General features: G+C 36.7%; 1 pseudogene; it reads right to left on the reverse strand.

Annotated features, from left to right (window-relative positions):
* Positions 1 to 4,696: 4,696 nt before the first annotated feature.
* Positions 4,697 to 4,943, reverse strand: LOC114671531 (cytochrome c oxidase subunit NDUFA4-like; annotated as a pseudogene).
* Between the last annotated feature and the right edge of the window lie 1,270 nt (positions 4,944 to 6,213).

The raw sequence follows: 6,213 nt of genomic DNA on the forward strand, positions 1-6,213 counted from the left end.
TAGTCAGAATGGTCTCGATCTCCTGACCTCATGATCCGCCCGTCTCGGCCTCCCAAAGTGCTGGGATTACAGGCTTGAGCCACCGCGCCCGGCGATTTATGTCTTTACTTATAACTCCAATGACATGGTTTGACTTTGTGTCCCCACCCAAATCTCATCTCAAATTATAATCCCCATAAACCTCATGTGTTGAGGGAGGAACCTAGTAGGAGGTGATTGGCTCATGGGGGTGGTTTCCTCCATCCTGTCCATGATAGTGAGTGAGTTCTCATGAGATCTGATGGTTTTATAAGGGGCTCTTCCCCCTTCGCTCACTCTTGCTCTTTCTCGCCTGCAGGCATGTAAGATGTGCCTGCTTCCCTTTTTGGCATGATTGTAAGTTTCCTGAGGCCTCCCCAGCCATGTGGAACTGAGTCAATTAAACTTCTTTTCTTTATAAATTACCCAGTCTCAGACATTTCTTTATAGCAGTGTGAAAACAGACTAATACATCCTACCTCCCTGAAATGTATGAAACCAAACTGTAATCTGACTACCTTGGGTGCATTTTCTCAGGACTTTTTAAGACTGTGTTTCCCCAGGCTGCAATCATTCATATTGGCTCAGAATAAACTTCTTTAAAATATTTTAGAGTTTGGTACTTTCATTAACAGACTATATGCTAAGTCATAAAATAGCCTGAATAAATTTAAAAGAATTGAAATCATGCAAAGTATGTTTGCCAACCAAAATGTAGTAAAATTAGACATTGATAACAAAAAAATTTGAAAAATTTACAAATTTGTGAAAATTAAACAGCACAATACTAAATAACCAATCAGTCAAAGAAGAAATCAGAAGTGAAATTAGAAAATATTCTCAGATAAATAAAATAAAGACACAACATACCAAAGCTTATGGGATGCAGCTAAAGCAGTGCTTAGATGAAATTTGATAACTGAAAATGCTTATGTTAAAAAATAAGAAATATCTCAAGTCATTAACATACCTCCTAAAGGCACCAGAAAAAGAAGAGCAAACTAAACAAAAAGCAAGCAAAGGAAGAAAACAATAAGGATTAGAGAATAAACTACTGTATAAAGGCTAGGAAAAATAATGAATAAAATCAACAGAATCAAAAACTGGATCTTTGAAAAGAATAAGAAATCTGACAAATATTTAGTTAGACTGACCAAGCAAAAAAGAGAAAACTCAAATTGCTAAAATTAAAAATGAAGCAGGGACAGTTCTACTGAAATAAATAAGATTATAGGGGAATATTATAAACAATTGCATGCAAACAAATTAAATACCTTAGATGAAATATAAGAACTTCCACAAAGACACAAACTAACAAAACTGACCTAAGAAGGAATATAAATTTGAATAGACCTATAACAAGTAAAGAAATTGAATTACTAGGCCCAGATGACTTTACTGGTGAACTCTACCAAGCATTTAAGTGAGAATTAGGCCAGGTGTGGTGGCTCATGCCTGTAATCCCAGCACTTTGGGAGGCCAAGACAGGCAGATCACCTGAGGTCAAGAGTTTAAGACCAACCTGGCCAATATGGTGAAACATCCTCTCTACTAAAAATATAAAAATTATCTGGCATGGTGGTGCATGCCTGTAATCCCAGCAGCTTAGGAGGCTGAGACAGGAGAATCACTTGAACCCAGGAGGCAGAGGTTGTAGTGAGCCAAGATCACACCACTGCACTCCACCCTGGGTGACAGAGCAAAACTCTGTCTCAAAAAAACAAGTTAAAAAAAGTGATAATTAATAGCATTCTTTATAAACTCTTCCAAAACACAGAAGCAAGGGGAAACCTTCCCAACTGATTCAATGAGGCCAGTATTATTCTGATACTGAAACCAAATGAAGACATCACAGAAAAGAAAACTAGCACTAGCAGCTCTAGTTAGAGCAGTTATGCAACATAATAAAATAAAAGGCATCCAGATTGAAAAGGAAAAAGTATAGCTATTTCTATTTGCAGATGACAAGATCACATATACTGAAAATCCTAAGGAATCCATTAAAAACAATATTAGAACTTATGAATGAGTTTGGCAAGTTGCAGAATACAAGATCATTACACAAAAGTCAATTGAATTTCTATATGCTTATAATCAGCATTCCAAAAATAAAATTAGGAAAACAATTCCATTTGTAATAGCATTAAAAAATACTTAGGAGTACAATTAACATAAGAAATGGAAGCCTTATACTCTGAAAACCAAAAAACATTATTTAAATAAATTAAAGAATACCCAAGTAAACAGAAATACATCCCATGTTCATGGACTGGAAGATAACAATATTGTTAAGATGGCAATACTTCTCAAATTGATATACAGATTTATCAAAATCCCTATCAATGTCACAGCTAGCTTCTTCACAGAAATTGACAAGCTGATCCCAAAATTCCAATGAAAATTTAATTAATCCAGAATATTTAAAACAATGTTGAAAAAGACCAAGTAGGAGGGCTCACACTTCCTGATTTCAAAATTTACTACGAAGCTACAGTAACCAAGAAAATATGGTACTGGTATAGGAAAGATGTAGATTAATAAAACAGAATTGAAAGTCCAAAAATAAACCATTGTGTTGGTTTTGATTGATTTTCAGCAAGAGTGCCAAGATATTTCAATGGAGAAGGAGTAATTTTTTAAATAAATGGTGTTGGGACAACTGGATATCCATGTGTAAAAGCAAGTTGGACCACTAACTCACACCATATACAAATATTAGCTTAAAATGAATCTAAAACCTAAATGTAAGAGCTAACTGTAAAACTTTTGAAGGAAACATAACTATAAATCTTTGTGACTTTGAATTTAGCAATGATTGCTTAGATATGAAACCAAAAGCACAATCAAAAACAAGAAAAATATTGAAAAATTGAAAATCATTAAATTTAAAAACTTTTGTACTGAAAAGGATATCACATAGAAAGTTCAAGAACAGCCCACAAAATGGGAGAAAGTATTTGCAAATTGTATATCTGATGAGGTATGTATATCTAGAATAGATAGAGAACTATTTCAACTCAGTAATGAAAAGAAAACCCAACTAAAAATGAGCAAAATATCTGAACAGACAGTTCTCCAAACTAGATATACAAATGAACAATAAGCACATTAAATCATGCTCAACATCATTAGTCATCAGGAAAATGCAAATCAAAACCATGATAAAATACAATGTCACACCTACTAGGTGCTAATAATATACATTTTTTAAAAAGACAGATAACAAGTATTCAAAAAGGACATGGAGAAATCGGGACTGCTGGTGGCAATTTAAAATGATGCAGCCACTGCGGAAAAAGATTTGGTAGTTCCTCTGAGTTACCATATGACTCAGCAATTCTATTCCTAGGTATATACCTAAACAATTTATAAATGAATGTTTATAGTAGTATTATTCATAATAGTCACACACTAGAAACAACGTAAATATCCAACAGTTGATGAGTGGATAAATAAAATGTGATATATCCATACAATGTCATATTATTAGGCCATAAAAATGAATGAAATACCGATACATTCTACAACATGAGTAAGCACTGAAAAAGAAGCCAGTCATAAAAGACCACATATTGTACGATTTCACTTACATGAAATATTTATAATAGGCAAATCTTCAGAGAAAGAAAGTAGATTCATGGTTGCCTAGGGCTGGAAGGGGTGGGGAAAATGAGAGTGACTGTTAATGGTTTCTTTTCAGGGGGATGAAAATGTCCTAAAATTTATTGGGTTGTTACAGATTTCCCAACTCTGTAACAACAACAACAAAAAACGATTAGTCATGGATTCTGTAACTAAAAATCACTAAACTGTATACTTTAAATGGGTGAATTGTATGGTCTGTAAATTATCTCTCAACAAAGCAGTTATTAGTGTTTTTAAACATGATGTAATTGTTTTTTTCTGATGTAGGAAGGCAAACCAACCATTACTGGAGAGCAGTATTTCCCACCATTCGCCTTCACACTCTTCAATTCAATCAGACCAACTTCCTGCTGTACAGGATGTCCGGGTGGTAGAGTGTAACGGATAAGAGCTAGTTGCCTTTGTTGGAATTCTGGCTTAATCACTTACCAGATGTGGGACATCAGGAAAGTCCCTTAACCTCCCTGTGCCTCCGTCCCTTTAGCTGTAAAATGAGGACATTAATAATTTCTAGCTCAAAGCGTTTTTAGGAGAATTAAAAATACAACACATTAAACTCGTAGAACAATAACTAGCACATAATAAGTGCTATATATAAAAACTGCTTTATCCCAGCACTTTGGGAGGCCAAGACGGGCGGAACTCAAGGTCAGGAGATCGAGACCATCCTGGCTAACACAGTGAAACCCCGTCTCTACTAAAATTACAAAAAATTAGCCAGGCATGGGGGCACGTCCCTGTAGTCCCAGCTAGTCATGAGGTTAAGGCAGGAGAATCGCTTGAACCCGGGAGGTGGAGGTTGCCGTGAGCCTGGGCCACAGAGCAAGACTCCGTTTCAAAAAAAAAAAAAAAAAAAAAAGAACTGCTTTATTATTTTTTCAAGTTTCAGTTATTTATTAATCAGTATAATCTCCAGTAGGTTACATCAACATTATTTCATGTATTTAGAGGAGAAATATATTAAGTGGAAAATTGTGCAGATGGCTTCTGGAAAACCTTCATTCTAAAGCAGCTTTATAGTGAAACATTTCATTTAGAAATCTGGACCTTCTTTCTTCAGTTCGCTGTAATCCACATTCACTGAATAGAACTCGTATTGATCACTGGGACCCAGTTTGTTCCAGGGTTCTGGGTTATTCTTTCTGTCCCAACTAACATCCGGATTGATCAATGCCAGATGCAAAAGATACAGTGCTGCTCCCGTATCTCCAGCTCCAATAAATACAAAGAGGGGGATCAAGCTCGGATGCCGTGGCCTGACTGATGATCTGGCGGAGCATGTTTGTGGTAGAGGCCTCCGATTAGAAAGAAGAGAACCAGCCTAGCCACCAGGCCCTGGGCTAAGTAGTATCTGCCAACTGCTTTATTATTAACCCATTCCCCTCCCTAACACTATCCTGAATTCGCCTGTTATAAGGATAGGCCAGTCTCCATATTCCATTCCCCAGTCCACAGTGATTGGTTCAGAGATGGGCACATGAGTCCATCAGGCCAATAAGACTCAAATCTAAGACTTGGGTTGAGCTGTTGGGGTAGCAGACTCCTTTCTCCCACCTGGTCATAAAAATATAAAGCATTTGGCTTCCAGAGGTACAGGCAGTCATTAGAGAGCCGCAGGAGAGAACCCACCTGAAGAGGCAGTCCCATAAGTAACAACATAATTTCTTCCTAAAAATCTTTCTCCCACCATCACCACATACAGACTGGATTAAGTGATCCTTATACACAGCCCTGTAACCATCTCTGGATCTCTTAACCCTAAGGTCAGAAGCATCTCCTTTTGCCCAGGGTGATCTCGGTTTAAACCTCTTGGCCCAGGGTAATTATTAAGAGTTCCCCTTTCATCTTCAGGTCCCAGTTTGAATGATAAACTACATGATTATCTATCACAAAATGTATGTACTCTTACGTTATTTGTTTAATTATCTCACTTCCTTGTTAGATACCAAGCCTTGTAAAAGGCAGGAACTATAACTATATTAGCCATTGTTTCATTTCCAGTAGCTAACACAGTGCCTGGCATAGAGCAGGTGTTGAATAGTTGTCTGCATAATAAGTGAATAAAAGAATTTTTTAAAATCATCACCACACCCAGTCTTAGGGTTTCTGACTTTCAAAATCACCACCCCTTAAAACTGTCCCTAATATTTGTTTTTTAAGGCTATCTTTAAATGAATTAAAATATATCCGAAGGGGAAGCACATGGTGAGATGCTCCTGTAACACATACCCCTTCAAAATAACAATATTTACTTTTCTGGGAGCCGATAAATGAAAATATCTTATTCTCTTGCTGTCAAAAAGACACAACACCTGAAAAGTCCAGAATACCAAGTTGAGTGAAGATTTTTTCCTAGTTGAGACCTGAAGTTCATGGTAAAATTCCCAGATGCAGAAAAAGCCTCACCAGAGCATCTTCCCACAATGGGGTCTTACAAAGCTATTGTAGCAAATTTAAGTTGTACCAGGTACTAAAAATGTTTTCTATTTCCCCACCTGCTTTCTTTGCCTTCACTTGGCCCCTCTGCCATGCACCTCAACTGACATTCAG

Source organism: Macaca mulatta, chromosome 12, assembly GCF_049350105.2.
Source record: "Macaca mulatta isolate MMU2019108-1 chromosome 12, T2T-MMU8v2.0, whole genome shotgun sequence".
In the NCBI taxonomy this organism is placed as follows: domain Eukaryota; kingdom Metazoa; phylum Chordata; class Mammalia; order Primates; family Cercopithecidae; genus Macaca; species Macaca mulatta.